This window comes from Papaver somniferum, unplaced genomic scaffold, assembly GCF_003573695.1.
Source record: "Papaver somniferum cultivar HN1 unplaced genomic scaffold, ASM357369v1 unplaced-scaffold_132, whole genome shotgun sequence".
Taxonomy (NCBI): Eukaryota; Viridiplantae; Streptophyta; class Magnoliopsida; order Ranunculales; family Papaveraceae; genus Papaver; species Papaver somniferum.
In genome coordinates, this window is record NW_020622381.1 from 8,059,659 (window position 1) to 8,066,593 (window position 6,935).

General features: G+C 37.9%; 1 non-coding gene across 1 annotated transcript; it reads right to left on the reverse strand.

Annotated features, from left to right (window-relative positions):
• Positions 1–4,038: 4,038 nt before the first annotated feature.
• Positions 4,039–4,142, reverse strand: LOC113333395. Its single transcript, XR_003351969.1, has one exon. It is a non-coding gene; the product is annotated as a small nucleolar RNA R71 (small nucleolar RNA).
• Positions 4,143–6,935: the final 2,793 nt, after the last annotated feature.

Sequence of the window (6,935 nt, forward strand, 5' to 3'; positions counted from 1 at the left end):
TGAAGATAAGAAATAGAGGAAACAATATATTGTTTAAAATCATAAAAGAATATTTCTTAACTCATCTGCGTATGAGCGAAGAGCTAGCAAGGTATTCGCTTTCCCAGTCCTGCGGTAGCTATCTTTCAGTTTCTGGATCTGTAGAATGTCGCAAGAATCAGCGAACAAAAGAGTAAAGATAAATAAAGAAACATAAAGTGGGCGAAATTGGAAGAAATATACCTCTTTCACTTTATCAGGCCAAGAGAATACTGATGAGTGCTAAAAAGTGCATATTTCTATATATTTTTCTTGGCATTTAACTCATCTTTTGTGCATTAATTCTACATTTTATCCCATATTCTGTATTTTCATTGTTTTCAAGAATAAATATTTTTCTTACTTAATTTTGCATTTTTAGGTAATAAATAAAGTTTGGATGAATAGCAGAGCGGAAAAGAGCAGAAAAGTAGTGAAAAGCCGTAAGAAATTACGCAAGGAAGACGCAAAGAATGGAGCGCACGTCCAAAAAGCTAGGAATGGGCTCAAGAAGGAAGAATTGTTCTTAAAGAATATATGGGATTGGCATACCCAAGGCCCAAAACCCTTACCCAAACCCATTTTCTATATCCATACCCGCCTCCATTCTCAGCCGTTAGATCGGATCCATCTCATCATCCAATGGTCGCTTCTTCATCGTTCATCAAAATCTGAAGTCCCTGCAAAACACCATAGTACCTAAATTCCAAGCCTTCAGATTAGATCACATTTAGATCCTACGGTCGCTTCTTTGCCTGCTCATCAAATCTCGATACTTCCGCTTAACACTACAGCACCTAACCTCGATCTTCGCCGTTAACTTTGTTGTATTTCACAATCCAACGGTCGAAGTGATTCATCTCTCATACCACCGTTAGATCTACCAACCATCTTCACATCCAACGCTTCTCCTCGCTAGACATCAAAGTTTGATGAACCCGCTCAACACCTTAGCCATCGAACCCATCGACCTCAAGCCAAACACCCTCTTCTTCCCAAATCATTTTCTTTCCCCAAAACTTCTTCTCCACCACCATACCGCCTGCAACTCCACTGCCACCACCATCTCTTCCATCACCACCTCGAGCTTCACCATCTCCATTCTCTCGACCAAATCAGAGCCATCACCATCATCCAGCTCCCTAGTATTTCCCTTTCTTGTTCTTAGCATCAACCCTAGGTGCTACAGATAAGAAAGAGAAAAGCTAGGGCATCAGTAGACGCAATTGGGAGCAGTTCGAGCTGAGGAGGAGCAGAGGGAACATCAACAGGGCATGGGTCGAGCAGAATTCACACATGGGTGAGAGAATTTGATTTTCCCCAAATCAATTTAGGGTTTTCAAATTTTAGGGTTTCTCAAAATTAGGGATTTTGTTGTAAACTATAAGTAGGAACTGATGTAGGATGTTAAAGGGTGTTCTTGGTTAGCCGAGATACCCCCTAATTGGGTTAATTTAATTCTCAAGGTTAATTTAATTTCACTGTTAATTTTTAGGGTTCTTCATTTGCTGCCACTGTCCAAATTTCAATTCCATACTTTATTGTTTAATTCCATGTTTAGGTTAGTTTTAATTTCAAATCCAGATAATTTCAATTTTCAATTTTATTCTTAGTGTTTGCTGTTAATTGTCTGTGTTACTGTTAATTTTATTTTGTAAATTTTGTTAATGTTTCATTGTTTAATCTATGTTAGGATAGTTTAATTAGAATGTTTCACTGTTTAATTTCACTGTAAATGCTCCTGATTTGTGTATGTTACTATGTTATCTCTGTGATGTTTACTGTTTTGTGTGAATGTTAGGCTAAAGCCTTTGAAGCATTGGATTGATTGAGCAGTGGGGAGAAACTAGTGCTCACTAGTGACTGTGAGCAAACTGGTTCTCTTCCCACTCTAGTTGTATGCCTAGGCTCTCTTGTTTTGTCAACTGTTAGCTTCTCAAATGTTAGGATTAGTTTACTGTTGTGTGTCAATGCTAGGTTAGAGCCTTAGAGCATTGAGTTGATTGAGCAGTGGGGAGAAACTAGTGCTCACTAGTGACTGTGAGCAAGCTGGTTCTCTTCCCACTCTAGATGAATGCTTAAAGCCATTGCCTTGGCTTTGTTTTTTTCCTTCCTTTTTTTTTTTTACTTCACTGTCTTCTTCACACCCCTGCCCTTGGCTTAGGCCTTGGTTCCATTGTTCTTGTTTAGTTTCATTGCACTGTCACTTTTCCTCATTCCTTCACTGCCACTGTTTTACTTTCACTTGTCCTTCATTTTGTTTGCTATTTTCTCCTGCTACTTCAACTTCTCCTGCTGCTGCTCCAGCTTGCTTCTCTTGCCCTGTGCTACAGCCACTGCTGCTGCTGCAACTGAGCTTGGCTCACAGCACAAGCCCAGCTCATCATTAGGTTACCAAGCCCAGTTCTCAGTCATTACAAAGGCCCAGGTCACTTTTAAAGTAAAAGCCTGATTCAATCAAAGCCTGAACTCAATTAAAGGCCCAGTCCAATTCAGGTTTAAGGCAAAAGCCTAATTCAGTCCACCAAAGGCCCAGTTCACTGTCAAGGGTACTCAAAGCCCATTGACATTCAAAGCCCAGTACACTTCAAGACCAACTGAGCCCAAGCTCAGTTCACTTCATTATCAAACAAGCCTATAATCCAAAGGTACCCTAAGCCCAAAGCCCAAAAGGCTTCATAGTTAACCAACAACAAATTAGAGCCCAAAACAGCTACACACTCCAAACACACCCAGTCTCTGTGGATCGACCCGTACTTGCACGAGCTACAACTGACGACCGTGCACTTGCGGTATTACTGTAGGCCCGTTTCATTTCACTCAATTTTATACGCTTTCCCGGGCCCACCAAGTTTTTGGCGCCGCTGCCGGGGATTGGTGCTGTGTTTTTCTTGTAGTTTTATTAGCTATTTTTGCATTTCACTGCATAGCATTTGCATCTGCATCTGCTTCACTTCATTTGCTGTTGGACCTGCTGTTCTGAACCTGTTTTCCTCTGCTGGGACGCCACCAAGGAAAAGAACCAAAGCCCAACTGGGTTTTTGCAACAATATCAGAGCAGCTGGGCTGTGCTTAAAAGGTAACCCATTTAAGAGAACCCGAATTGTGGGCTTCCAATTTTTAATTGTGGGCTTGTAATATTAAAGCCAATTTTTGGGCTTCTTTTATTTTCTGTTGGGTTTGTAATTAATTTATGTGGGCTTGTTTGTTTAATTTGTGGGCTTGTATTTAATTTTTGTGAGCTTGTTTAATTTGGACTTGTATTTTGTATTCTGGGTTTTTAAACCCAGCTGAGCTTGTAACCGATCACGCTAGGTTAACTCGTTAGTGGGCCGAGTACCCAAATTCTAGGCCGAGATTTTGGACTCAGTTTCACCAAACGTTTTCAAACCAGCTGAGCCAAAGCAAACACAAAACCAACAGTGGGCGTGCTCCCATTTCAAAAACCAAATTTTATTTTCTTCATTCTATTGTTCTTAAAAAAAAAAAAAAAAAAAAAAAAATCTTGCTGCTCCAATTTTAAAACCAAATTCTACTTTGCTCCCATTCTTAAACCAAATTTTCTTTTTCAAATATATCCCACCAAAACCAAATTTTTCCCAAAAATCCAAACCCTTTAAAACCAAATAGTGGGCTTTGTGTCTTTTCAAAATGGGCCAACCTAATGCTCTCCATGAATACATGTGTCCCACAATAAAAATTCCATCATCATGTATTGTCTTACCTCAAACCAATGACCTTTTTGAAATAAATGCAAGCATGATACAAATACTTCCTATATTTCGAGGGCTCGATTCTGAGAACCTCTATACTCATGTAAAAGAGTTTGAACAAATTTGCTGTACTATGCAGCCTGATCATAAGGCCGAAGACTCTCTGAAATTGCGTTTGTTCACATTTTCTCTAAAAGAAAGGGCCAAAACATGGTTTTACGGTTTGAGACCACAATCAATCAACACTTGGGACCAACTCACAGATCTATTTTTCAGAAAATTCTTTCCACATCATAGGACCATCGCTATTCGTCAAAATATCAATTGTTTTGTCCAGTTGGATGAGGAAACTGTTTTTGACTATTTTGAACGTTTTAATGATTTGTTGAGCGAATGTCCACACCATGGATTTGAGAAGTGGAGACTTGTCGCTATCCTCTATGAGGGACTAGACTTTAAATCTCGAGCCATGGTTGAGTGTATGTGTAATGGTGAATTTCTTGATAAAACTGTGGATGATGCATGGAAATTTTTAGCTGAGATTGCAGAGAAAACCCATCAATGGGAATCCGTTAGGGAAACAGGAACAACACCACATGATATGAGTCACCCCCATGAATTAGAGTTTTATTCTTGTAATAGCTCCGACCTTAGGATTGAAAATTATCCTAGATTGCAAAATCCCTATCATGATGATGATGACGATGATGTTATGTTAGAAGAACATGTCTATAATGAAAATGTTATGGAACCTTTGGGTTCAAATACATTAGGCGTCTCTGCCCCGACCTTAATGCATGATATGTCTTCTAGTATTCCATGTGATGTTTCCCCTGATGAGCCGATACACGAGGATAAATCTGTTAATGATGTTGATGACTCTGATTGTGATCTTGCTAATGTGATTGATGATTGTAAGCATGATGTGACATGTGTAGATGATTTAGGAGATTTTGATTTGATTGATAATGATGTGCCTATTCTTCTACATAAGTCACAATCTGATGGCCTTCCACCCAACCTAGATTTGGTTTGTACCCATATTGTCAAACCGACTTTTCTGAGAGTCCCTAACCTAGGTTTGGAACTGTGTGCTTCCCAAGTCCTCTTGGACTATTTTGCTTCTAAGTATAATACATTTGAGGAACCACAGTTGGAATTAGCATGTTTGCCCGTCCCTATCACAGTTCATTTCGAGCTAGACCTTGTGCATGATGAACCCCCGAAACTGCGCGATTTTGTTTTCAAAATTATATCTTCTGTAAAATCCAGGTTTGGGGGTAGCTCATTTTGTTTCACAGCTTCACTTGCATGCCTACCATATTATTATTGTGTGAAGCTGTTGAAACCTCTACACTTTGTCTTTTGGGTTGATCCTCAACTCTTTAGATTGTTAGTGTATGGTGAATTTTTGTATATAATCCAGTAGATAAAATTTCTTAAAAACCCTTTTGTTCCTTTTGTATATATTTTTCTAATCCAATATGATCTCGGCTGAAATATGTTGGATTTTTTTTTCCTTGAATAACGGAGTTTTAATCGAGCTTTCGTCGTACAATCGGGTATTCTCTCTCCTTTTACTCTACTCAGCATGTTCCTCTTCATATATTGTTTTTTAATTCTTTCCATATTTTGAAACATTGAGGACAATGTTTAGTTTAGGTTTGGGGGTATAGAGTAGATACCACGATAATATGCTATAATTGAAAACAAAACTCCATCTTTTTGAAAAAATTAAAAAATTAAAATTAAAAATTAAAAAATTAAAAAAAAATCATAAAAATGGAGCTCATTTACCTTGAAATGTTGACTCTTGTGCAATTATGTAATTATTAGGAGTCTTAGTCTAGATATTTAGGCACCCTGATTCTAGCACAATTCACATAGTGATAAGAAATTTGCACGCGCACGATCTACCAATACATGTTTGGCCTCGATCTTCAAGGTGTTTGATAGGAAGTTACGATTGCCAATCACTTTAGAATACTGAACAAAACTTGACTAGCTTGTTCTTTGGTTGGTTGGGATAGAAGGTGGAGGTTACATTAAGAAAGACAACCATCGAATTTAACTGGGTGCATCAAAAAGGGCTACCTCTTGCAAAGTGTCATGTAATCTTTTGTTTCCTTTTGTATTTGTATCAAAAGTGTTTTTTTTTCAAAAAAAAAAAAAAAAAAAACGATGTATATATTCAGAAAAAAAAAAAAAAAAAAAAAAAAAATATCAGAAAAATACAAAAAATCAAGTATTTATCAATTCCATCCTCTTGTTCCAAAAATAAAAGAGAGTAGTCAATGTAAATAAGAGTCATGTAAATAGTCATTTTGTTGTTTCATTGTAATAAGCAAGGAGGGTGTATGCCATTGATGTACAACGCGAGTAATTGTGAAATACCTCCAACTCATTCACAATTCTCGTAAAGTCCGGACAGCTAGCTAGATTTCGACCTTGGTTCTTAGCCTGAGAAACTATCTCTTGGTGATAGTAGTCATAACATCCGATCTTCTTTACACATGTGTAGATACACTTACACTCTTATCACATGTCCTTATTTGTTTCAGTGCTAGGATTGTGCCTTCGATAGCTAGATTGACATCTCCATTTTGCTGTGAGCTTAACTGACTTGCACATGTCACATTTGATGGATATGAGCTTATATTTTGACCTAGAACTTTGTAGGTACGTTCTAAGCAAACCTTCACGAGACTTCAACTCGTCCACTAGGGACACTTAGTGGTTTAAAAGGCTTAGTGCATACGCTAAATGCATTCGAGAGACCAGCGACAGTGGTATAGTTAGGATTTCCTTAGTTTTGTTTTACTTGAGGACAAGTAAAATTCAGGTTTGGGGGTATTTGATGAGTGCTAAAAAGTGCATATTTCTATATATTTTCTTGGCATTAACTCATCTTTTGTGCATTAATTCTACATTTTATCCCATATTCTGTATTTTCATTGTTTTCAAGAATAAATATTTTTCTTACTTATTTTGCATTTTTAGGTAATAAATAAAGTTTGGATGAATAGCAGAGCGGAAAAGAGCAGAAAAGTAGTGAAAAGCCGGAAGAAATTACGCAAGGAAGACGCAAAGAATGGAGCGCACGTCCAAAAAGCTAGGAATGGGCTCAAGAAGGAAGAATTGTTCTTAAAGAATATATGGGCTTGGCATACCCAAGGCCCAAAACCCTTACCCAAACCCATTTTC